Source organism: Melanotaenia boesemani, chromosome 23, assembly GCF_017639745.1.
Source record: "Melanotaenia boesemani isolate fMelBoe1 chromosome 23, fMelBoe1.pri, whole genome shotgun sequence".
Classification (NCBI taxonomy): Eukaryota; Metazoa; Chordata; class Actinopteri; order Atheriniformes; family Melanotaeniidae; genus Melanotaenia; species Melanotaenia boesemani.
This window is the reverse complement of record NC_055704.1, coordinates 26093400-26121396: the sequence shown is the minus strand read 5'-3', so window position 1 is coordinate 26121396 and position 27997 is coordinate 26093400. Positions and strand designations below refer to the sequence as shown.

The 27997-nt window shown below is 42.1% G+C and overlaps 1 protein-coding gene across 4 annotated transcripts in view; it reads right to left on the bottom strand.

Moving 5' to 3' along the window:
* The window catches only part of ppfia2 (PTPRF interacting protein alpha 2), a 211515-nt gene that overhangs the window by 142072 nt on the left and 41446 nt on the right, over nt 1–27997 (bottom strand). The window lies entirely within an intron of this gene.

The following is a 27997-nucleotide window of genomic DNA, read 5'->3' as shown; positions in this document are numbered from 1 at the left end:
GCCTGTGACGCCCTTCGGGGCCGGCGGGGGACGGGGGCGCCCTAAGCCACTGGCGGGTCGTCTTCCAGGGGGGAGGCTTACCCCCCTCTGGACCTACATCTCCTGACCCCTCCCCTCCCCACTCTTCACTACATACACAGGTAGGGCCGTGGGGGGTGTGCTTGTTGCGCTGGGCGGGGCAGGGGGGGTCATCATAGTGGCCCCGTTGCTTCGCCGAGCGGCAGCATGCCTCCCAGCTTTTAATTCCACTTAGTCACTGAGCACAAATAACATTTGCAACATACAAACACGTTTTGGGGGGTGGAACATGCGAGGTCAGGTGGGTGGGACTGCTCAGGTGGCCCCACCCCCTCCTCAATGCAGTTACTGCCCCCCAATTTTAACCCTCTTTTTTTAATTGCAAACAGCACATAATATATTCCCTCACTAGTGGGGGAGGGAGGGGCGATGGGGTCTTCAAGCGCCCCTGTCTCCATGGATGGCCCGGGGGCGGGGTGGGCCGGGTGGCCTGTCGCGTTGGCCCGGGGCGTGGGCGGGCTGTCCCGGGGGGTTTGGCTGCTGGCCCTGGGGGGAAGGTGCTGTTTTGGGGGTGGGGAGTGGGGGACTGGGGCGGGGTGGGGGGGGTGGGGGCCTGGCTCGTGTCTCCTCGCCTCCTGGCTGGGGCTGTCCCCCCGCGGCGTGGGGTGGCGGGAGGATGGTGGTGGGGGGATGGTGTTTGTTTGTGTGTGTGTGTGTATGTGGGGGGGGGGGGGAGTGGTGTGTGTGTGGGGGGATGGGTGGTGGAGGGATGGTGTGTGTGTGTGGGAGGGTGGGGTGTGTGGAGGTGGATGTGTGGTGTGTGGGAGGGGGGGTGGTGTGGGTGTGGGAGGATGAATGGTGGAGGGATGATGTATGTGGGGGAGGATGGGGTATGTGTGGGAGAATGTATGGTGCAGGGAGGGGGAGTGTGTGGGAGGATGGATGGTGGAAGAATGGTGTGTGTGCAGGAGGATGGATGGTGTATGGGAGGGAGGATGGTGTGTGTGTGGGGGAGTGGTGTATGTTTGGGAGAGTGGGTGATGGAGGGGTGGTGTGTGTGTGTGTGGGAGGATGGGGTACGTGAAGGTGGATGTTTGGTGTAGGAGAGGGAGGACGGTGTATGTGTAGGAGAATGATGTATGTGTGGGAGGATGGGTAGTGGAAGGATGGTGTGTGTGTGTGTGTGTGGGAGGTGTGAAGGTGGAGGATGGTGTATGTGTGGGAGGATGAGTGGTGGAGGGATGATGTGTGTGTGGGAGGATGGGGTAGGTGTGGGAGAGTGTATGGTGGAAGGATGGTGAGTGTGTGGGAGGATGGATGGTGGAAGGATGGTGTGTGTGTGGAAGGATGGATGGTGGAAGGATGGTGTGTGTGTGTGGGAGGACAGAGTATGTAAGGGTTGGATGGTGTATGTGTGGGAGGATGAATGGAGGAGTGGAAGGAGAGTGTGTGTGTTTGTGTGTGTTGGTCTGGGGGGGGGGGCAGGACTGGTTCTCGGGGTGTGCGGCTGGGCGCTGGGGTGTGGGGCTGGCCTCTGGCGGTGGCCGTCTGGGCGGGCCGGGTCCCCCCGGGTGGCGTGCTGGCCCTTGGCCTGTGGGGGTGGGGGGTGTCCCTGCGCTCCTGGGCCCGGGCCCTCTGCCCCGTCTGTCCCGGGCGGCCGGTGCCCGGGGGGGTCGGGGACTGCTGGCCTCGGCCTGCCGGGGCCGGTGCCCTGTGTCCGCGGGGCGGCTCCTGCTGGGGTCTCCTGCTGCTGCCTTCCTGGGCGGGCGAGTGGTCGTCTCTGTGGACCGGTCGGGATCTGTAGCCTACGGGGGGGCTGGTGGCCTGGGTCTCGGGACCGCTGGCCTGACTCTGGCCTCTGTTCAAGTGAGGTGGCATCTGCATGATCACTCTGCATGGTCACTCCTTCCTGAACGTCTCCACACAGTCTTTGCGTCGCCATGTGGCCGAGTTCTCCAGCATATCCACACAGGTTTCTCTGCGCGTGTTCTTGAATACAGCAGTTTCACTTATATCTATTATCATATTTTTTTTTCTTTTTTTTTATTATTTCTGTTCTTATTATTATTATTACTCTTACTCTTATTATTATTACTACTACTATTATTATTATTACTATTATTGTGATTATTATTATTGTTACTATTATCAACTAGTTGTGTAATGACCTACTGGCCAGGATGATCTTAGCTATATATGTTGCAAGTAGTATGGATTACATGGTTTTCTGTATAATGTTTTAAGTCCCCACCCGCACTCCCCACACCCTTTCTGTCCCTCTCTCTCCCCTCCCTCTTCTCTCTACTTTCTTTTCTATCTCTCTCTCTCTCTGTCCCCTCCGGTCGAGTCCAGCATTAAGAGTCTGATTTAATAAAGTTTTTCATGTCATCAAGAGGGACTTTATACATGTAGTATAAATCCCTGCTTGATAGAGTAAAATTGCCCAGCACCAGACAGCAGCCAGACAATCATTCTGTTTGCAACGATGCTGGACAAGACAAGTTAAAAAAAAAAAAAAAAAAAAAAAAAAAAAAAAAAAAAAAAAAAAAAAAAAAAAAGAAATGTAGCACCATCTTATACTCTAATATATTATTTAGTGTCTAACTTATGGAAACACAACTTTTAACAGTGTCTTCAAGCTTTGTTCCTCAGCCCCGGTCTTAAGAACCCACCGTCCTGCACGTTTCACATGTTTTATAACATCTAAAATGTCAGATTAATGGAAATCCTCATCAAGTCTGTTAATGAGCCATTATTTCACTCAGGTGTGTTAAAGTACATCTAAAACATGTAAGGCAGGACTGAGAAACTGTCACAGTGTGCAGGAAATACTGACATCTAGTGGTGAAGATGGGCATAGAAAGGACTTCAAACCCAAGCACAGTTGTGACTGGATGTGGCCTCAGGTGACGACTGTGGACATGAACTCCTTCAAATAACATTTCTACAAGTCATGTCTGCCTGCACTCAAAAAGCAGGTGAGAACGTCAGCCTCATCCACCTCTGACTGGAAGAGAAGCATCCATCCAATTTGAGAGGATCTGCAAGTCCTCGCCGTTAAAAAACAAAGAGCCATCAGGAGAGGGCGAGACCTGCCAACATCACACGGCCTGCAGCCTTCAGGGTGGGACTTCCCAGCATCAGGCTAGCTGGTTAGTTGCAGGTTTCTCAGGTTCAGTCTTTCATTCTCAGTTCTAACTTCACCCCTTAGGAGTTTTTAAGGCATATTGTAAAAGATTTTATGATGGCAATAAACGTTTCACATTGTGGCATCACGGGCTGGCGGCCATTTTAGGTTCAATAATTTCACTATGAACGATGACATACATGTAAATAGGTCATGTAACAGGTTTAAGCTCTGTTTCTTTCTGGAGACTCAGGTCGTGTGCTTGAAGCAATTTTGCGACTTTGGCACTTAGAGGGTTAAAACAACTGAAATGAACTGAACTTTAAACTAGTTCCAAACTGAAATGGTGAACTATGAACATGAACTATTTATTTTAAACTGAATGAACTGAACGTATAATTAGTTCACGAGAAGCATGAACTTACTCATCACTGACTACAGGTCACCCCAACCGGTGCAGTTTAAAAACTTCACACACACAGTTGTTTGTCCATTCAGAGACACCGTAGGAAAAATAGTGGCACAAATATGACAGCTGCCATGTATGTGGACCTACGACAAGTAGCTATAAATGGCTCCTTCTAGGAGAAGAAAAACACAGCAGTTATTTTAGTAAAGTGATTAGATACCAATAGAAACACAGTTTTTAATGATATTTTACATTTTTCTGTCAATTTTCCGTTGATTTTGTTACAGCTGCACCTTTTAAGTATCATCATGTAAAATATGGAGTTTTTGTTAATGACCTCATCGTTATCGACTAAAAGAATTACAGCACACTGAAACTTAAATTTGTTCAAATTAAACTTCTTTTTTATTTCAATGACATTTAAGAATATACATTTAAATATTTCAGTTAATCAAATAATCATAATTTATATGGTGAATATATAATATTAATAATAATAATAATAATAATAATAATAATAAATATAATTTATATGTCAAATGAAATGAAATTCATTATTTATTCGTGGGTATGGCTTTTCAATATGAAATCTATATCAGGGGTTCACATGTACTTTAACATAACTATAAACGAAATGTTTTGCATTTATTCTGAGACCGCGTGGACGTCCTGGCAGACTTGCGTCCTCCTTCAGCATCTTCTACCAGGTTTATGTTGCTGCTTAGCTTTAAATCTTTCTGCCTTCGGCAGCGTGACCGTGTTGAGGTCACTTCACTGTCTCGTACGATAATTTCTCTTTTCTGTTTGTTTACAGTTCGTCTGTGAATGAAATTTTCTTTGCTGTATCTGGATTTATCTGAATCTGAGCCCATAAACCTCAGAATATGTTTGGAATCGGTAAACTGCAGCGGCCTGGTGCCCATGGAAGCACCGCGTGTTTTATCATTTGGATCATGGGAAGTTCCAAAGATTGTTCAAGCCTTCTTCTTTCCTTCTTTTTTCTTTTTGCAATGCCTTATTCATTCTTTCTCTTTCTGAAATGTTGAAACTTTAAGTAGATAAAAGCGAACTCTTCTTGTGTTAGATGTTCATTAATAATTTGGTCTGCTACTAGTGAGAAATTCTCTTGCATGATTGTTGTAAAGGTGTTTTCCTGTTTTGGCCACATGATGGTAGCAGTGTACTGCAGGATAAAACACACTGACTTGACTAATGCTGGTTTCCAGCAGGTGAAAGTCTATATGAAATCGTCTATAATCAGTCTACATGAGCTGCTGTCAGGGAGGCAGCAAACGATCAGGAGCAGCTCGTTCCAGCAGCTGGATCATCCTGCACAGCAAAGCAGCACTTCAGGACATGAGATACACTGATTGGTGTGTGTGTGTGTGTGTGTGTGTGTGTAGGTGTGTGTGTCTAAATCTTGTGACATTGCAGAAACTGCAGGAATCAAAGCTGAAAACTGTAAAACAAAGTATTAGTGGGCGACTTCCCTTTTTTCTTTATTTAAAAGTGTATTTCATTAAAAAAAAGACACCCCCACCCCCACTGAAAAATATGAGTACAATAAAACTGAAGTATTTCTATTTTATTTTCCCATGTTCCTCTTGAAACTCCTTCCTGCAGCTAAACACTATCCCCGTCCTCCTGACTTGATCGGAGTCTGACACTGGCCTCGGCCCACTGCCCTTGTGCTCTAGTGAAGTAGAAAATAGCCTTCAGGAGTGTGTTCACAGCTCCTGCATTGTACAGGATGAGATGTTCTACTCTGGATCCTGGTCTTAAATGCAGCTGAAGTGGTTAATATCAAATTGTCCTTCATGTATATTTATGCATCTTTCTTCAGCTTCGTGCTCCCTTTCAAAGAAAATCTTTCTCATTAGGAGCCGATCTTTAGGATTAATTTATGTGAACTGCAGTGCTGACAGTATAAGAGCTTATTTATCATGTTGTTAACAGTCTGGGTCAGTGAAGCTGGAGAAGTGAGAAGATGTAGCATGCAGATGCAACCAGAGTCTAGACTCACTGATAACAATCAAAGCTGGGAAAATGACACAGCCATGTTTCCTTCGCTGTTCCTCTGATTTTTCCAGCAGACTGGTGTAGCATCATCTGCACTTAAACCAGGTGCTTAACTTGTTACACACAGCTCTGTAGTTTAAACTACAGCTAATCTTGATGCTGGATGACAAAGTGAAACCTAAAGATTCCCATCAAACTACAAGCCAATCGGCAGTGACAACAAGCAAGGAAATTCTGCAGCTACAGTGAGGATTGTGCTTCAGTCCACTACATTCTTCAGAAAAATCTTTAACGCTGTCAGCACAGACATGCTCGCCTGGTTCATACTCAAGCCCTGCACAACCCATCTGTGTTCTTCTGCAAGAGAACAAGACTGTGTGAGAGGTTTAACTTATAGTGCAGAAGCAAGTTTCCTACCTGTGGTGCAGGAGAGTGAACGAGGAGAGGCCATGACCCGAGGAGGGGAGGCATGAACAGAAAGAAAGACAGGAAAGAACACGAAACATCAGAAACACTCAAAATATAGAAAATAACTTGGTGAAATTCTGGCTGTAAGTAAGCCTTAAGGTGAGCAACAGTCTGGGATGGCAGTCGTATTTTTGTGTCTTAAAATTCTCAACACATCCTCCATTAGGAAAAGGTCAGAACTGCAGGAGGACAGTCCAGTACCCGCACCCATCCCGGCTTCCCCCTCAGACAGCTGCAGTAATGTGAGCAGAATTAGTTCCCTGGAAAAGATGCAGTCTTGAAGGCAGCATGTGATGCTGGAAAATGTTTCTGCCTTAATCCTGTGTCCATGTGGTTATAAGAGCTACTGCATGATCGCAGGTGTGTTCTGGGGAGCAGAGATCACTAGTGTCCTTTAGGTACTCAGTTTTCTTTTGTAAAGGTTTGTTCATGTTATGCACTGCAGAGGGAGATATATGAAAATGGATTACATTTTTTCTTTCTTTCAGGAAGAATCACCTGTTTGAAAAAACACTTTTTAAAAATCTCATTAGCACTAAATTGCCCCCTTCCTAGCTTAATTCTTATTCTTCCTCTTCTTCTTCTTATTATTATTATTACTGTTATTATTATAATTATTTTATTTGGGATTAGTCATTCTTTTTTATTAGGGTGCAGAAATAACGAACATGTGGCAGAAATCTGTCACTCCTGATGCTCCTTTGACCTGCTGTGAAATCTTTCACAGTTTTTTTTTTTTAGTAAACTGGTGATTGTTGCTCATGAGAAAAAAGTGCAACACACAGAACCAGAAGAGTAAAAGAATGATGAAGCAGGCCAGCACACGGCTGTCAGTGTTTGTGAGCGTCAAACGAGCACTTGAAAGCGTGAAGCTCCTCCAGCTTTGACTGAGCGATACTTTCATTTCTCTGCACCTCTTTCCTTCCTTTTAAATCTGTTCTTTGAAGGCATGCAGGCATGTGAATGAGTCTCATGAAGACATGTTTTGTTGTAGAAAAATCTGGTGTTATGTCTGAAGGCATGTTTCCAGCACAGGAAGGATCAGCTGAGTGGTTGCTATGGATTCCCAAAATAACACAGAATAAAGCTTCTTTGCTCAGTGATGTTACACAGAAAGGAACTTTTTTTTCTTGTGTTATTTTTATTACCAGTAAATTGCACGAGTTCCTTTTCCGCAGTAAACTTGCCACTTTGTCTCCTTCCTCTCTTTCACTTCTCCCCCTTCTGTAAATTTGTGTCTTGTAAGTGCTGGGATGTGGCGCTGGACGAGAACCACCGGTCCACAGGGGACGGCCGGAGTGGAGAAATGGAAAGAGATGGAGAGGACAGAGTCACCCAGCGGAAGAAGAGAACAAACCTAATTCACCTTTAAGGGCAAAACTACGGGCACGTTGTTGTTGAGTCACTCTTTGTCACGCAACATCTGTCCCTCCTCTTCCTCTTCGTTTCATCTCCTCTCTTCCTTTTGAAGTTTTGAAAAGACGATGCCATCAACCACTTGTTCTGTTTGCAGATATCAGGAAGCAGCCCAGCGCGAGTCTGGACACGTTCATGCACACTTTTAAACTAAACATCATGCTTTATGACAAAGACGTGAATCTCTGACTGAGACCAGAAACCTGCAAATGTTTGCTGCAGCACTGACTCATGTGAGATGTCATTCATTCATTTTTATACCTGAAACAATCACCGTCCACATCATCGGCTCCACCCTGCTAACCCTAACCCGCATGTGGTCATGTAGACATGGTGGAGGCGACTTGCTGAAGTTCAAACTGAGCATCAGGATGAGGAAGAAGGAGGATTTAAGAGACTTTGAATGTGGCATGGTTGTTGGCGCCTGCCCCGGTACAAGAGGTCTGTGCCTCGGTGTAATCTCAGGAGTTAACCATCTACCGGTGAGTTAACAGTCAACAGGAACTTAATACAGATGTCAGAGACATATCTGTAGAGTTAAAAAAGAGATTTTATTACAAATACAGCTCCAGTGAGCTCTTAGCTCACATTGCAGCCGCATGCATGTAGTCAGAGCCGCTGCTCCCATTACACGCAGCAAAAAATACTAAATCAATAAAGTCAGGCAAAAGTAAAATCACCACAATCATGATCATCATGATCACAACAAATCTAAAGTTTTAAAGGAAGTTTGTAGAGTGAAGCTTCTTCACTATGTGTTGCTACGCCACCCTGAATAAAAACCAGCTGCGTTGTCCCACATGCACCCTCCACCCTCCTTTACACACACCCTCCACCCTCCTTTACACACACCCTCCACCCTCCTTTACACACACCCTCCACCCACTTTTACACACACCCTCCACCCTCCTTTACACACATACAAAGGGAAACATGAACTTAACTTCCAGCCAGTCACAGATCTTAAATGTGATGCCTCAATGCGCTTATTGCTTCTGACATGTTCAATGACACTCTGTAAATGTCACTACTGACCTACAGTACAGGAAAAATTGTTCTTAGCAGAATTGATTTAATGAATACAGTCACACACTGAGTGTGTCAGTTACATGCTACATGCCACCAAGAAGTTACAATATGTTCACAGAAAATACTAAACTAACATATTTACTGGGGAAAATAGAATTAGACCCTGTGAAATGTCAACTATTGAACATAAGAAACAGCTTTCTCTGCATGTCTATGCTCAAATTAGCTATGCTGTTAGCAAACTCATATTTTAGCCATGTTCAGACGTCAGCGTTATGTTTCAGTATCATGTGCTATGACAGATAAAACAGCTTAAATGATGCCATGCACAAATAATTTCCACACACATAAACGTATGATTAATGTATGCAAAGTATTTCCTATTATTAGTTTAAACTACATTTCAGTTTTTAGGTGTGAGTGTGACTATATATTTAAATGGTAAACGGCTGAATCACATGATGCTTTTGTTTTGATTTCGGAATTAAGAAAAAGTCAAAAGTGCAGTCATTTTAAGCCCAGCCCACAACAAGCCAGTCAGTTACCGAAACACCCGCTTACTCGTGGGCAGCCACTCATATTTTCACAAGCAAAGATGCCCACTGTAGAGATTACAATAAAATCCAAAGCTTACAGGATGGTCAGCACGTCCGTGAGTGCATACAAATGTCAGCTTGCCTCCTTGCTGCAGCGGGATCACCTCCTCTTGTCCTCCTTATTCTTCCTCCTCTCATTACTCCCCTTCATCCCAGAAATGTCAGCCTTCTCATTGATACACCACTTCACATGCACCACTTGGCATTTAAATATCATTGCTGAAGCACATACCTGAGCCTTACAGCTGCTTAAACTGCTGAGTCCATCTGAAAGATCCAGAGAACGGCCGGCCACAGGCAACCACACATAAGCTGTGTGTCAAAGATGTGAAATCAAAGAACTGCGATTGCAGGAGTTAAAACTTTACTCCTTGTTAAGATATTAAAGTCTACACTCTCATGGTGGAGATTTCCCCTGAAAAGATCCAGAGATCCCAAATGAGCCCCAGTCTGTATTATTCACAAACAAAACTATATAATAGTTGCAGGAAAATTAGGATTTCAAGAGGTTTAATGAGTCGTGAGACTCCTTTAGGAGCCTTACTGGTCATGTCTGTTATCAACACCTTCACAGCTGATGCCAGAGCGTGCTTCTGCAACCTACTCGTGTTTATGCATGTTATAGTGTTTTTCTTTTCTTCTCAGAAATCCATTGAACGCTTGTAGGAGCTACTTTTTGCTGTAAAACCAGCTTTGTGGCGAAGTAAAACGGTGCTACAGTGTTACAAAGCTGTCTGTATTTTCCACCTGTTTCCTGACGTCTTTGGAGCTTTATCTGCTCCGTAGTGAAGTCCAACCAGTCAGCATTCAGCCTACACTTTATCAGCTCCACCTGTTCAACTGATTGTTAACAATAATATCTAATCAGCCAATCACATGGCAGCGTCATGGTGAAGATGACTGGCTGAAGTTCAAACTGAGCATCAGAATGAGGACGAAAGGGGATTTAAGAGACTTTGATGGTGGTTGGTGCCAAAGGTTGGGGTTGAAGAAGGCCTGAGAGATGTTACACAACAACATAACAGGTTTCCAGTCCAAACGTACAGGTGTGTTAGACATGGGATGAAGCCAAGTCATTTTATCAGTAATGATACAGAAACGCTGAGAAACTCTATGATCGTTCTAATGGTCACTTTATATTCATTTCTCTATATATCAAAATGTAAAGTATTCAGAGCAATCTAGCTGTTCTCAGCATTGAGAAACAACATCCAAAAGCACCAGATTTGAATGTTTGAAAGAGTTTTTGCTGCAAAGCACAACAATTGTCATCTTCAGCTCCTAAATTGTTTCAGGGATTTTGCCTGGTTACATCCACCAGTTGTTCATAGAAGAAACCCACCGGCCACAAGTCACCTCTTTCTGACTTCCACGCTGCCGCTGCTTCCTCTGACTTAGGCTAGCTGCAGTGTGAGCAGTTTGCTGTTAGACGGAGGATGTAACAGGAGGAAGATAAATGAAGCTTAGACACATAATGCCCGGCTTTTCACTCTTTGTGTGACCACTGACATGAGACTGTATTAAAAAAGGAAAAAAAGACAAGATAAATTCACATGATCTCAGATGTCAGCACATAGTCGCTGATGTCCAGGCAGCTACGTCAGTGTGTGGACAGAGTGTGTGTGTGTGTGTATGTGTGTGTGTGTGTGACAGCAACAAAGGCAGCTCAGTGCTCTGTGCTTTGCCCTTGTTGAAGGCAGAGATGTGTCTATACAGAGATGGTGACATCACTTCTTGGCAGGCAGCTCCAGGGAGACCACGGTGCCTTGACCAGGGACACACACTCACACACTCATCCAATCAAAACATGAGCCACCGTATCAGTGATTGTATGTGTGAGGCGTCCCGTGACCACTTCGGTGTGCACACGCTTGCCACAGCTAGTCCTTAATCAAACAGAGGAAGGTCAGCCCACACAAAGAGGATGTCTTTGTGCACAGTTCGGGTTTATTCTCTTTGACTGACTTATCTGTGTGTGATTTATTGTGTGTGTGTGTAAAAGTGTGTATCTGCAGGACAAAAATGGAGCACAAAAATAGAAAAAAACAGATGAGAAAGGTTTTAAAAAGTGCAAGTAAAAGATGGAGAGAGTGAAGGTCTACACGTGTGTCCATGGATGTAAACGTGATGGAGAGAGTGCCTAGTATGTGTTTGTGTCAGAAAGTGGTGGCGGTAAGGTGAGAGGGAAAAAGACAATGCAGAGTAAAGGCAGAGTAAAGGCAGAGTAAAGGCAGAGTAAAGGCAGAGTAAAGGCAGAGGCGATGCTGGGTCATGTGTGCCTGACTCAGTGTGAACTCCGTTAGCGAATTTAAAAGGACGGACATCTGGATTAAAAATGATTTCCAACCCTAATTTAAAAAAAGTCAGGATGCTGTGTAAAATATTTAAAAAAATTCAATGTAAACCCATCTCTCATAAATATTTATTCCCAGTAGAACATAAACATTTCAGATGATGAAACAGACATGTTATCATTTCATGGGAAATATGAGCTCATTTTAATGGTTTTAGTTTGTTTTAATTCTTCTATTTTAAATTGTACTTTTATTGTTTCTTATGCTTTTCATGTTTCATGTAAAGCACTTTGAGTTGTCTTGTACATGAAATGTGAGACACAAATATCTTGATGAGATTAGAAATTCACTGCATTCTCTTACTTACATTTTACACGGCTTGTATTTGGTTTGTATTTGTATTTGCTAACTGTAGCGCTTATTTGGACGGTGTTGTCGTGTACACAGAGACATGGGAAGAACATGTGTCTGTATTAAGAGAAGTATTCGCTCGATTGAAGAAGGCATCAGTAACTAAATTTAGCCAAATGTGGTTTTGGTAAGGCAACAGTAACTTATTTGGGTCAGCAAGCGGGACAAGGAATGGTGCGTCCGACTGAAGCAATGACCGCTGCTATGGCTGCGTACCTGGTACCTAGCACAAGAAAAGAACTGCGTTGGTTCCTGGGAATGACCGGATATTACAGGAACTTTTGCCATGATAATGCTACAGTGGTAGATCCGCTAACCTCACTGATAAGCCCCAAACGCCAGTTTTGCTGGACTCCTGATTGCCAGCACGCATTCAGCAGCATTAAATCTCTCTTGGTGCATGTCCCTGTTTTGGCTGCACCACCCGTTTAAACTGGACCTACAGACTGGAGGGGATGGGATTGATCACTCGGTCAGTTATTTCTCCAGAAAATTCAACTGGCACCAGCTTCACTACTCCACAGCAGAGAAGGAAACCCTGTCTTTGCTGATGGCCTTGCAGCATTTCGAGGTTTATGTGGGATCTTCCCCTGTGCCGACCCAGGTCCTCACCGACCACAACCCGCTGACGTTTCTTTCTCAGATGTACAATAAGAACCAGATTAATGTGGCGGGCGCTTATGGTGCAGGAGTACTGGCTTGAGACAAAGCACAAGAAGGGGGTGCGTAATGTGTTTGCTGATGCCCTGTCCAGACTCTGATGAGTACGTGACTCATTACGTGTACTGTGTATTGTAAATCAATGTGTATTTAATGTATTGTTATTTCAGATGTGAGACGAGGATGGAACATGTCCACAAAGAGCCATGTTCTTAAGGAGGGGAGTGTCACGGTCCTCAGGCTTTCCAGCCTTGTTTTGATGGTGGCTGCTCTGCTCCGGGTCGGCTGCCCAGTCAGGAAGCCTGATCGACTACAAGACGGATGATTACCCTACATTCGGGGCAGCTGTGGACAGAGGGACGGCGTTTGCCTGTTTGGGAGCTTTTCGCTTGTGTGTGCATTAGTAGTTTACCCTGTGTGGGCTTTGCAACTTGGTGTAAAGCAGTAAGTTTGTTTGCAGGCTAGAGAGGCAAGAGTCTGAAGAATAAACAAGACATTTCATCACCTTCGAAGGACCAGAAGTAATTTTTATAATTATAATAATTTAAATATTAACTCTGTAGAGGTCAATATAAGAATGCATCGCTGATTCGTTGGTCCTTGGCAAACTTTACATGTGTGAAACATTGCTGAGTCATTAGTGTGTATATTTCCAAACACACACACTTTCAACCACAAAGAAACTCTTAAATAGAACCAGCTTGCCTCATTGAAGAAGCTAATTTATAAGGAGTGTGGGGAAGATAATTTGGAACATTTTTTTCATTTACATATTAAATAAAATATCATAAAGCTGCACAACAAGCAGGCAGTAGACGACTTTGGACGACTTGGAAGAAAATTTTATCTTTTTTTTATCTTAGAGACATGTTTTCAAAGTGGTTAATAATTTGTTTTTCAGGCGTTTGTATATATTTTTATATAAATATAGACACAATCCTCCCCAGTTGGGCATAAAATTATCTCACTAATAATAGCTTTGGTTCTTTCAGAGCTCCTCTCATCCAACTCGAATCAGTTGTCTAAAAATAGTTGCATCCCAGACACAAAAAGCTTGAACTGACTTCATCTTTCAGAGCTCGAAGTCTTTATTTGCAAGCTGTCAAAGACATTTTATGTTTCATTTGTAAGAATAGCAGGAGAGACGTTTTGTGCTCATTGATGTGACTTATGGTTTAAAAGAGTTTCCATCCTTATGAGCTGCAGCAGGACTGAGGAGTGAAGTCAGGCTCACAGTTTGCTGGATGTTTGAGCCTGGTAGACAATATGGCCCCTAATTCTGTATTACATGCTCCACAGTCTGGTTCCTTTCCAAACTCAAGTACTATTATCTCCATGGCACAGCCAACTAAACATTCTTTATTCACTATACCGCAGACGTTGGTTCTACTCACAGCTTCAGTCTGAATAAGCTTCCTGATGATCACTGAAATAAAAATGTACATGTACAGGGTAACAACACAGCAGAATATGCCGTGTACAGATGGCTGGATATTAGGATATGAATCAAGAGACAATATTCTATCAATTCTGTTGATAAGTGTTTGATATTTGATCATTAATACTGCCACAAATTCACAATGTTTTTTTACGCTGTCAAAAATAACGCGTAAATAGCAGTAACTAATTTATGTGATTAATTGCATTAATATTTTTAGGGCAATTATCACGTGTGGCATGACAAGCCCCATACATCCGTCATTTCTTTGTTATGACGGCGGGACGTGGAGAGGAGAGATGGAAAAGATGAACCGGCTGTGCTTTATGGATGGATTTGAGAATTAACGCAGCATTAATGAAGCAACCCTTGGACGTTGCCTCCGTGGAGAATGTGGGTGTGTTAACACACACTCTTTTCTAGGTGAGAAGGTTCCACATCTGAACTTTTCCCACATTTTTTTAAACTCATACTGCAGTCTGCACCAACATGGCGCTCTAGAGGATCTCTGTCTCTGTTTGTGCAGCAGCTGCTTCCTCCCTCTCCTCTCATGTTGTTACGTGAAGCATGGCGGCTGTCAGTGATCAGCTGATCAGCTTTTCTCTCTTGCTGCGTGTGTTTATGGATCAGCTGAGAAGGAGGAAACTATTTACCCCAAAGTGTTGTTGTTGGCAGGACCTTCTCTAACACAGTAGCTGCTGGTGGTAGACAGGGTTTATACTTCAGCTATGCAGGTGCAGGTCTAGAAAAGTTCTGATGGGGGGCCAGGAGCCCTGACCAGGAAAAGGGGGGCACAGATGAGACCTTTTTTAGGTCTAGATTTTATGAAAGATTGAACTGATTATTACAACTAAAGTGATCATCTGATGTAAAAAAGTGAAGAAAAACTAGTAAAACAAGCAGCCAATGATGTATTTTATCAGCAGGTGTTTACTTTGGGTGATGCAGCTGTAGGACTTTTATCACGGCTGCACAAACACACTTCAGTGATAAAAGGAAAAAGTTGTTTTTATCCAGATCAGTTTTATCAGAGTTTCTTCATCAATGTTTAACTTCAGGCGTCACATCTGCTGCTTTTAGGACAGAAAGTATCACCATGGAGACGGTTGGTGAGATGATGCTATATGAAAACACACACACACACACACACACACACACACACACACACACACACACACACACACACACACACGTCAGATTTAAAATGTTCGGATGTACATGATGAAAAAGAAAACTGAGAGAATATATTTTTATTTGTTGACATTAAAGCAGGATATAATTTAAAAACTAAAACAAATATATTTACAGTTTAGTTATAATAATAGAAAATAACTGGAAACCAGCATTTTCCTCATCTAATACAATAATGCTGTTTGTTATAACAAATCAATTCCTCGCGTTCTTTCTAAAGGATGTTTTACGAGTTATCACTGTGTGGATGTTTAGCTGATATTTTAACTTGGATTGAGGCTGCAATCTTGTTGATCACTGTATTGATAAACTGATGCAGCTCGATGTTTTGTTATCCTGCTACATACGAGATAGATGCATTAAAAGTGTAGGTAGAAACAAAAGACACACGTATCACAAGTGTATGTGGTATGTGTGTGGTAAGTACAGTCTAGAGCTGCATGACTATTTTTTATATCAAAAAGGGATTAAAATGACAAAGAATTAAATTATAATGTTTACTAATGACCTCAAAGGCACTTATCAACTCATTTTGCAGGCACCTTTAACATGTACACGTTTCTGTTTTCGTCCATTTCCAGCAGAGTTTCACTAAGACAGATCTGATGGATATTCTGCACGTCCACCTGAGCAGCAGGCAGAAAAAACTGCAACCCTAAACCTAAAAAAGCTGGAACAGAAATGTCCTTAAAACACAATGCAATGATCTGCAAAGCATTTTCATTCACAAGAGAAGAGCTTTACATATTCTGCTGCTCGCCTCCTAACCAGCACATGCAGACACATCACGCCTGTCCTGGTATCTCTGGCTCCCGGTTCGGTCCAGTTTAAACTGCTGCTGAATGGCTTTGCACCACCTTATCTGTCAGAACTTTTGGAAACCCACCTGCCCAGCAGAGCTTCACGTTCTGCTGGTTGACATCTGTTGGAGGTGCCTCATTCCTGGTTCAAGCAACGGGGGGATCAGTGATCTCAAGTCCAACATTCTGCCCCCCACAAGCTCCCTCACTGACCTGCCTCTATTCAAAGCCAAGCTCAAGACCTATTTATTTAAAAAGGTCTCTGATTTTACATACGTTGATACTTTAATGTGGTTTGTATTTATCTGCTTTTATGATGTAAAAAAGGTCAAAGCACTTCGGTCAGCCTGATTGTTGGAAGGTGCTTTTGAAATAAACTTTAATTGATTTATTGAATAGAATAAAAACTCTACCAAATGATGAGACATTGAATTGTTTAAAGAAAGACATTAGCTCATGATGAACTGGATGACGGCAACATCTCTCAAAAAGTTGAGGTGGGGTCATGTTTACTCTTGCGTAGCATCCCATCTTTTTTTAACAAGAGTCCAGCCTAACATGGCCAGAGAGGAGCAGTGATAATGATGCAGAGATGAGAAGCTGGTAGAGAATATATCCTTCATAAACAGCCCCAACCTGCTCCACAACAAAAGAAAGCGCTCTAAACAGCCAACGTTAGTGTTTACAAACCTGCAAATACGCCCATCTAATCATCCCAAAACTGCTGTTATATTTCTGCAAATGTAGCTTTTTATGCAGAATCTGTTTCTGGTTTGATGAAACCAACAGAGAAAAACTTCCGTGCTCGTCCAGTCCAGTCCGTTCCGTGTGAAATATGCAAACAGCCAATGCAGCCATTCTTTACTTAACACAGTGTGGAAGTAAACTGGACAATACATGATATCTAAGTTAAAACCAGCAAGTGTCGGTTGTACAGCAGAAGTGTAGGTGTGACGTAAGTCAGAGGGAGGCTTAAATAATGATCTTTGTGCTCTTAGGAGATGAGTCATCTTGAAAGGCTAATGAGTTTAATTCACTGTGCCTTTAAATCTAATGCTGTGCTGAGCCAACCACCACATGGAAAATATGACTGTAAACTCAGAAAATGTTGAGCCGTGTGTCTTGATGCAGTTTAAGGGAAAGCTGAACAAACACTGTAGATAATGGATGTATTTAAGATGGAGAAACCTGCTCCCCATTCTGGTCTCTCTGAGGCGGCCTGGATGTCACTACATAAAGCAAAATGCGCTGGCATGTCTGTTAGTGACTGATAAGGTTTCTTTGTATTTACTAGACGTGTAACAAAACATCAGTTACACTGATTCACCTGTTTGGCTCCTCAGTTAAACTGAAAGTGTATCAGAATTTGTGTTATTGGCAAACACTGAATTGTTTTCCACTGAAGTAAAATGTTATGATCCAACATGTGATTTTTACCCTGAGAAGTCTGTTTTTTTCCCCCAAATTCCGTGTTTGCTGTTTTTTCCTGGTAATTCTGTTTATATTATGTAATTTCTTTTTTCCAGGGGGGATGTGTTTAACAATGTGGAGGAGGCTTTATTGACAGTTGCTAGACAGAAAAGGACGTCAGAGACAGAGGAGGTGACCTGCAGCACAGAGCTGCATGGAGGAGGCGTGGTTGCTCACATCATCTACACGCAGCTCCACCACGCTTCAGTGTGACGTCACATGTGGCACGCTGTGTTTAAATATGGATGCTATCCTTGTTAGCGCGTGTGTGAGTTTAAAAGTTGTGCAATCAGAGCCCAATAAAAACACTTCTGTCCATTGTCCATATCTTTCGGAGCAGAATCCTGACGTCTTTTTCATTTATATTAAAAGTCAGATGAAATGCGACATGAGTGAGGTCGCTTTGAAAAAGATCAGATATGGATCAGATCTAGTATTTATGCTGCTCAGACTGTAATGAAAGGATCATATACGGGTCACATATGGTCATGTTGGCCTGCAGTGGGAATGGAGCCTCTGTATGAACCAGCTGATCTACCGGTTGAGTGTAGGGTCATAAACATCCTTTTTGTTTTTGGTATTTTTATTTCATTACGCAGCAGGACCTCTTCTAAGTAGTTTTGTGGACATGGACGGATATTCTCCAGCTGCAGCTCAAACACTCGGTACGGTAGTTTAATGGAGGCTCATCATCTGACAGCGCTTCACCAAAGCTGAGGCAGCTTTTTCATTTTGTCTAGAGACACTTGGGGCAGCATTTCTTCATGTCTTGGACAACTTTGGTGTTTCAGTTGCTGACTTCCTGCCAGTTCAGGTGACATCACACAGACAGGAAGCTGCAGCGGTCAGAACATGCCTGATTCGTCCACCATAGTCCACATTTTACAACTTATTTCATTATCAAATTCTGTGATTCTGTGTGTCCCACATCGTGGAAATCAAAAGGGCCCAAGAGAATTCATGCAGATTCTACAGCTGGAAGAGTTTTTCTTTTTTCATGAACCCATTTGAGCTGGATAAAAAGCTGAAATGCTAATACAAAAGCTCAACATTTGTCTGAGCTGACAAGTCTTTAGAGGCTTCCCTGTCAGATATAAAGCTGCATTTACATTTTAAACAGCATCATCATTTTGACTCAGTGCTGTGGTTTGATTTTAATATCATCACCAACAGAACTTCAGACGTTTGAGGTCTCAAGTTGATTCAGCATTAAATTCTTCATCCTGCATTCAAACTGACTTGGAAATAACACTTTTGTTTAGGTCTGTGAAAATGAAAATGGGCCTTGTGTCTGTTTGCCAGGCTGCAGGTGTCCACTCTGCTCAAACACTCTTGACTCTTCCACTTGACTTCAACCACACATCTAAAAATCTGTTGCTAATGTTAATCGTTACAGCCAAGTGCCAACTCTGACGCCACCACCCACAGACGGCGTGAAAAACGAAGGAGAATACTGTGACATCATCCATTTATTTTCTGAAATCCAGTTTTGAAACCTTGACTTTGGCATCTTAGTTACTAACGTTTTCCAAGCAAGTGAAGGGTCTGACTTTTAACTATAAATACCCCAACTATCTATTTAATTCTGCTATAAAACCTCTAGTTTTCTAATGATTTTATAATATGGAAACTGTCCCCTGTTTAATAAAATACAAACCCTGACTCTTTTCTCACACAAATTAGATGAGAAGAAGTCGTTTTTCCACAGACTTTTATCTAAATGCATTTGTTTTTGCAGCTGAGAGAGATGTTACCTGTGTCATGATCTGGTTCAGCTTTTTGTAGTCTTGTCATGTTTGGTTCTGTTTTTCTTTCTTATTTTGTAGGTTTTCTCTTGTGTGTTCTGTTTTGCTTTCTGTTTGTGTCGTTAGTTCATCTGGCTTGATTTTGTTTCATTTTACCTGCTGCCTGTTAGTTCACCTCTGTGTGTTTACACCCCCTGGTTTCATTAGTCATGTGCATGTCGGTATACCCGGTCTTCATTTTTGTAAGTTTAGTTTTTGTCATTAAAACCTAAACTTCTGCACCGGTCTGCCTCACGAGCTTCCATGTGGGTCCTCTCCGTCTTCTCTAAGACTACAGCCACCATCCGCTTCCTTATGTCCACCTGTCCTGACTGTTTAAAAACAAACATCTAACCAGCCAATCACACGGCAGCATGTAGTCATGTCCACATGATGGAGACGACTTGCTGGAGTTCAACCTGAGCATCAGAATGAGGAAGAAAGGGGATTTAAGAGACTTTGAACGTGGCATGGTTGTTGGTCTGAGTATTTCTGGGATTTCCACCCACAACCATCTCCAGGGTTTCCAGAGATGGTCTGAAGAAGAGAAAACATCCAGAGCAGCAGTTGTCTGGACCAGGATGTCTGGTTGATGTCAGAGGTCAGAGGAGAATGGACAGACTGGTTGGAGATGATAGAAAGGGAACAGGAAGTCCAATCAGTACTATTTCCTGTGGTCTGTATCTCGTTCTTCCTGTCTCTCTATCAGCCAGTGTCTCACCAGAGGGGGTATGTTGGCAGCGACCTACTTTGTTTAGTAGAACTGGAGCTGTCAGTCATGCAGCGGTGTGTTGCATTGCCTTAATGCCCGCCATAGAGTGCTGCCTCACTCTGGCCTGCTTTCCTCACCATCTTTCCACCAACATCAGTAGGATTCCACTGTAGACACTTTTACATTGACATGTTTACCACACCACTGCTTCCTTCTGGACCTGTTTGCCAGAAACAAGACACAGGAGGTTGGAGTCTTTCTGAAAACTGTTGCTTAATGCTGCAAAAGTGACACCTTTTAGATCGACTATTGAGTTTTCCTCCACATCCGATAGCAGCATCCGAGCAGGAAGGTGACATTTACACCCATCAGCAGCTGAGTAACAGTTAACACGTCTTGGTAAAGACGCCCATTCAATAAAAAAAAAAGCATCTGACAGACAGTTTGTGGATTTTTTTTTTACATCAAAATCTGTTTGTTTTTGATTTTACAGGCTAATTGCTTCTTTCAAGTTTCATCAGATGTTAAATGAAATTAATGAATGAATAAATAGTTCCTGAAATGAATCCTTAATGAAGGAAAAGCATAATATGAATATAATATAATATAATATAATATAATAAATGTTGAGGTCTAAGAATTCAACACAAGTTTAAGCTCTTTCCTTGCATTTACAAGGTGCATTTTCATAATTTTCCAGCACCTTCCTGTGGTGATAAATTGAATATACTTACTTTAAACGCCATATATGTACTCATAATTATAATTTTATGTCATCAGATATTATTGTGCTTTGTTTTCTGATAGTATTCTATAAAATCATGACAAATGAAAGGGAAGTACTACGACATTCCCTTTATAAGACTGTAGCTTTACAACATCTCTGACCTGGATGATTGAGAAATCCATCAGATTTCAATAACCTGGTTTGTTGAAAAGGAGCATTAGAGGAAGAAAATCTGCTCCTTCAGCCTTTTTGATTACAATGTGTACAAAAGAAATGTAAAGTGAGTCAACAGCAGTGCCCTTCACAGCTTAAAAAGCAAACCAAGTAAACAAGCAACCGTTTTTCTGCCTTCTGCTCATCAAGAACCTTCGACTCCACAATTAATTAATGAAACTCACGCCACTGGTAACGTGAGCTGGTGCAAGCACGTTTTATCTCCTCATTTTAGAAATACTGCAATGAGCAACACAAAAAGTTTAAAGGTGAAGCAGTTTGGTTCTTTTCTGTTTCATCATTTAAATAAAAAACTATTTATAATCAAACAGTGAAATGTATTTGTCAAACTTTGAACGAATACATGGAGCATTTTCATGGCTTTCCAGCAGCTGTATGAATCCTGAAACGCCTCAACAGCACGTCGTCACTTCAGCAGAAGATGGATGAATCGCTCAGTTTTCAGACATGATGGAAAAATTTAATAAAATGCCAAAGAACACAAACAGGACAAATTTTAAGTGGTGACAAATGACAGAACATCAAATCACATATAAAAATAAAAAATAAAAATGGAAATGCTCGTTAATTATTTTTAATTAACAAGCTGGAAAATTGTTGTTTCAAAGGAGACAAACTGCCTGAACGCACGTACGAACTGTGATGCTGGAGTTATAAACGACACTCCTGGACAATGGAAAGTCGTCTCTTTTCCGGTCTTTTAGCTTCTATTTTGGCCTGATGTAGCAATTACTAGTGGTTTAAATGTAAGAAATTTGTCTTCATGACCTTATTCTTATGTATTTTTAACTAAAAAAGTAACTGTTTAATGTTACAATCAAGCCTTTAAATAACTGAGTACAAATCAAATAAGTAAAAGCCAAAGTCTGAATATTATGATCCTTTAGATTTACTCCTTTCTACACTTTTCTGTGATGTTTTTGTTAATTAGATCCAGTTCCCATCGCTCCCTGTCCCTCTGTGTACCTGGTTTGTACCACTACACCCAGTAATATTGGTATGATCCTGGTCTTTCCTCACATATTAAGAACAATCTCTTGCAGGCAGTGCAACATAATCGTTTTATTTCTATTATTTTAGAAGAGGCCATTTATATTTTATACAGAAGCCTGAAAAGTTCAAACCAAGCAAAGACTCCTACTGCCTTAACATAGCCAGGAAAATGTTTCCCAACAACAGCCAAGGAACTGCTTAGAATAAATAGTAAATTTATGAAAACAAATAAAGAAACAAACCAATTTGTGGCTTCTGCAAGTAAATAGAGCAGATTGCCAGGAGGCAGGGCAGAAACCTGTGGTATGTATGAGAAGCATGAGGCACTGATACAGAATGGTAGCAGGATAAGTGGGTGTCTGGAGACAGTGGACAAAGATCCAGTGAGCACAGACAGTCCTGACCTTGACTTATTCAGGTTAAATAACTCAGCCAACATGACTTTTCAAGAAAACATTTCCACAAAATGTCACCCATTTCTCCAAAAAGTGTCCTAAGGGTTTAAATTATCCAGCAAAGCCCTGCTGAATTTAGTCATTTTAAAGTGACACCACACACTGTCAGGCTGCAGAAGAGACAACGGAGCTGTTACTTTCTGAAGCGTGAACCAGCTAATCAGGGTCTGAGGCTGATGTACAGCTACACTTCACAGAGATTCACACAGAGCTACCACACTCATGTAGAAAATACTAAACAATGAATAAAAAAATTAAACCATTAATGCTGCTAATGCCAGCAGCAGAAAGAAAGAAAGAAAGAAAGAAAGAAAGAAAGAAAGAAAGAAAGAAAGAAAGAAAAAGAACATGAGATAAGACAAGAATCAGACTGACTTTTAGCTCAGAGAAGAGGCAGGATGAAGACGGAGGCTGAAGCGTCATTAGAGGCACTAAAGTGTGAAAATCTGCCTAAATGCAGCAGCTTTACAACATCCACCTTCAGGAAGCCAGAATTTCTTCTTACATTTCTTCCTTTTCTGATGTTACACGCTAGTTTTCAGTCAAAAGTCAGTGATGTTTTAAGCTTTTTGTTTCAGACTGCTGCAAGCCTCTGAGCAGTAAAAATATTAATTCATTTTACAATAGCTTCACATAAAACTGGAGATTGGTTTGGCACATACTCCAGTTTGTACATTTAAGGTGGCTATTTCCTTTAAAAGAGCAAAGCCGAGTGTTTTTGTGAGACTGCAGAGAGCTGGGAGGACGTTATAGTCTGAGTTACAGCCTGGATTAGCCCATGTTTGAGCACAGGGCCATAAAAGTCTGACCCCTGAGCCATTTGCAGCACATCACTCTCATGCAGCCTCAGGTTCACCAGCATCATCCACTCTCTTTCAGACATATTCCCGTTTCATCCAACTCTTCTTTAATGAGAAGGGAACCGTGAAGCTGTTCTGCAACAATGAAACTAGCACCTTTATAATTAGGCCTGTCACACTGAAGACCAAATATAGACAAGCATCACAGCAGCACCGTTGTGTGTGTGTTATGTGTCATTTTTTTATTTATTTAAGAGAAGTGATGTCATTGGTGTGTAATTACAGCATTTTTAATAAAAATATTTTCTGTATCTTCTGATTTCTTATCATCTTATTATATGTTTTATCTATTATCCTTTCATACATACTTGAGCTCACACTTTTTTATAAACGTTATACTCTCTCTAACACACACATGCATCACTTGCCTTTTCTCCCTTTATAATGCTATTAAACCTCAAGCTACCCGATAACCTTTGAATATAGATCATATTTGATTATAAGCTTGTTTTTTCATGTGGGATAAACAAACCCTGCCTCCTGCAGCTTTGTGATAGAAACGATCGTGACTAATCACATGTGCTTGTTATGCTCGTAGGCAGGTCAAAGGTGAAACAGTCATTTTTCTCTATGAAGAGCTGAAGTCATTGAGTTAGTCTGGGAAAATCCAAAGGAAGTCAAAGGAAGGCGTCTCACACATTGTCATTGTGCTACAAGTGAATAAGACGGCATCAATCAGCACATCAAATCTTAGTAAAGCTAACTTATGGTCTAATAGAGTTTGTGCTGACTGCCACGTTAGAGTAGAAATATGTCTATATGTTCCATAATATTGGAGGAAATGAATCACTAATCCAAACTGCAGGGGATGTGTGATCAGCAACGCATCTGTCTGGATGTTACGTGACTAATGCTGTCAGAGATGGGAGGGAGATCGCTTCAGATTGGCTAATAGCGATTGTAATGAGCTGCATTAGACATTTCAGTGGCAAGTCAGAGCCAAAGCCAACAGACTAAAATTAGCTGCTGCTAATCAGTATTCTGTGTGCATTTTCAGAGGAGGGAAAGATCATACACACAGAGATAAAAAGTCTCAAAAGAAAAGGTTCGATGAGATCAACTTTCCAGTCCCCTGAAGCCAGCAGCCTCTTAAAAGCAGCCATAAACATGAGATGTGTGATTCTCACATGCTACAGCAGCGCAGTGATGGTCTAACACTTGGACTGGAACCTAATGACCTCAGTCAAACGCTGCTTTGTTGGAAACAATGGAAACATTTTACTATAAACCGGGACATTCTGAGTAATTCAGTTAGGGGTGTGCTGCATGAATAGATTCACTTTTTGCAGCACTGTGCTCCTATCTGCACGCCCCAGTAATATGGACAGACCCTCAGAAGCTGTTGCATGATAAGGCAGTTTAGAGGACACCGTGCAATTACAATTTTCCAGAATTTTCTATAAGAGGCATGAGTATGAATCCCCTCCGCAAGATCTAACAGGAGTAAAATCTGCTTTGATTGGGTGCTCATCTGCTTTTTACTGAAGCTGTGAGGTTATAAAGAAACAGTTTAACAATTGTTGGAATTTATGCGGCGTGTGGAGCTACGAGCAGTTTAGTCCACAGAGAGACGGTGTTTTCAGCTTTAAACTGTATTCACAGCAGTGGTCCCAGCATGGGGTCTCTCCAAAAGCTCAAGTTAAATCTGAGAGGGTGTGAAGTAATGAAGTGATGAAGTATGAATCCTTCCCAACATTTTGTTTAGATCTACAACAAGCCAGCACATCCATGCAGATATGACACCATCCACATTACAACTGATAACAGGAACAAAGCTGCCATTCAGCAACGCTTAGAAAGGAAAATATCAGCTCCAGACAGTTAAATGATCATGTTGGGTGATCAATGATGTGTGATTGGAAAAAACAACAACAGTATTACAGAAACCATGTGATTAAAATCTGGACTCGGTCCTAGTCCTGACATTTCCAGCATGTGACTCGGTTGTTTTCTTACCCTGAGCGTTAGGAGAGTCATTCTTTATTATTCTCCCTTTCGAGCCTCATTTTGGGTTCTAGCTCCTGATGATCTGCACAAAGTGACGCTTGACACAGCAAATTAAACATGTTTCACATTGATAACTTAGCTCCTCTCTGAGTCTGCTTATCAGAAGCTGGTTAATGATGAGGCAAATTAAAAAAAACTTTTTTCCCTGTTTTCCACTAAAGCATAGCTTCCAAGGATTATCCATGGAAAATTCTTGTGAATCAGAGGTAAAACTATTAATGCATAAAGATAGATGTAGTCTCTCTATCCGCAAAGTCAAGGCTTTCCAGGTTATTCTGTTGAATAATTCTGTGAAGCAGCTACACTCCATGCACACCACCGTGCACACGTGTCAGAATGTGCGGGGCAGCTGGAGGCGGGACTGCTCTCAGCGCCGGGAACAAAACAAGCAGCTGTTGGAGTGGTGGGTGGCTTGGTCCTGTCTTTGAAGGAAGCCAGGCTGTGATTATCACAGGCTATAAAATGACACTAACCAGGCCGGCTAGCTAACACTTACTGCTAATTACTGCAGTGGTAGCTTCCTAACAATCACAGCAAAACCTCAGACAACAAACTGGTTCTGTTTCAGACGAGTTATGCTGTTCTATATGTTTTATAATGTAAATAATTACTTTCTTGAGATGAAGTGTCTTGTTCCTGAAAGATGAGTTAACGATAAAAATTGTGAAATTGAGTGAAAAGAAAAATTATCTAACTGCTTTTAAAACACTGACTGTATATTAAATGAATTTTCAAATCATTGTATATAGATAGCATCAGCTGGTACAAGTCTTCTTCACCCAACACTGTTTGCATGCATCTACTTTATCAAGTCCTTCATGCTAGTACCGGACTGGACCCAGTTCTTCAGAACCACCTTCATTCCTGGTGTGACAGATGAAGCAGGTGGTGGAAACCTTCCTCAGAGGTTTTCTCCATATTAACATGACAGCATCACACAGTTGCTGCAGGTTTGTCGGCTGCATCCATGATGAGAATCTCCCGTTCCACCACATCCCAAAGCTGCTCTACTGGACTGAGATCTGGTGGCTGTGGAGGCCGTTGGAGTCCAGTGAACTCATCGTCATGTTCTAGAAAGCAGGTGGAGATGATCTGAGCTTTGTGACATGGTGCATTATCCTGCTGGAAGTAGCATCAGAAGATGCTCCACTGTGGTCATAAAGGGATGGACATGGTCAGCAACAATACTCAGGTAGGCTGTGCTGGTTAAACCAGGCCACGTTGGTACTAAGGGGCCCAAAGTGGACCAAGAAAATCTCCCCCCACCATTACACCAGCAGCAGCCTGAAGCGTTGATCCAAGGCAGGATGGATCCATGTTTTCATGATGTTTCCAGCAGATTCTGAGCCGAGCATCTGAATGTGGAGCTGAAATGGAGACTCATCAGACCAGCAACGTTTCTCCATCTTCTATTGTCCAGTTTTCTTTTTTGTTTTGTTTTTTCTCTCTTCTTCAGACCATCTCTGGAAACCCTGGAGATGGTTGTGGGTGGAAATCCCAGTAAATACTCAGACCAACAACCATGCCACGTTCAAAGTCTCTTAAATCCTCTTTCTCCTTAATGCTGATGCTCAGGTTGAACTCCAGCAAATCGTCTTCATCATGTGTAATTTGTTGTTTCATTTGTGTTCATAAGCAACTGAATATTTGTACCTAAAAGTACAGATATGAGTAAAGTATTTGGCAAAGTGCAGAAATGGACTTTGGTCTTTAAATCCCAACTGCTGCCTGTCTATCTGGTGTTTGTATATAAACTGGCCGTGAGCGTGAGCATGTAAGCACGTTAATGCTGTTCTTTTTAAGGAACACCAGGAACCTTATGGAGAAATAGACCTGAAAGTGGACTTTTAGGGCTCCCCCTTACAGTGTCAGCTGAATGTCTTTAGGGGAGCTCCTCTGCTTTTCAGGGGAGCCAAACTCCTCTTGGTTCCCCTGGAATTTGAACCTTGGTGTCATGTGATAAATTCTTGGGCATCTGTCTTTATCAAGCACCTTATAAAACCTTATAAAAAAAAAAGAGCAACAACTAAGAATTAGGCTTGGGTTTTATTATCTAAGTAAGTCTTGTTTTAGCTTTGCTGGAAGGAAAATACTCGTACAGGCAGCATTTCCAAGTATTTTACTCTGCATAACACTATATGCGTGCTTCATCATCTGCACTGTCACTTGACTGTGTTCATCATTGCTCCCTGGGTTTTATCCCTAACTCCTTACTCAGCACACATCATTGTGCTCTTCTGGTATCTCCTGGCCCTTCCTGATCCTGGGGAGAAAACATCACGCAACTATCTCCCGTTATATCTGAGAAGTTTCCGAATGCCAGTTAAATACCTTTTCTAATGAGTGATCATCCAGACTGCAGGGAATACCTTCCAGGACACCTTAAAGCTTGGTAACTCGGTCTCTTTTGGTCAGTTGAAAGTTTTATTGGGAATTCATTTACCAGAATTATGTAAATGCTGCTCTCTACATGATTTTAAGTGCTATGCATCTGTTTTATGGTTTTATTTAGCAGTTCTACTGTGTTTTATATGTATAGATTGCTACGGTCAGGTCTCCTTACAGCCGTCTCCAGGGACTTTCTGGTGAAATATGGGTTTAATAAACTAATGAATTAAAAAAAAATGATAGTAATAATAATAATGGATTAGATTTATATAGCACTTTACATTGTGTATCCATTATTCATCCACTCCTCATTCATACCTTGCGATGCTAAGCTACGTGTAGCTACAGCTGCCCTGGAGCACGCTGACGGAGACGTGGCCTACGGCCTCTCCGACCATCACCGAACATTCATCCACATTCATTCAACAGTGATGCCAACACTGGAGGCGAGAAGGGTTAAGTGTCTTGCCCAAGAACGCAACAACACTGCA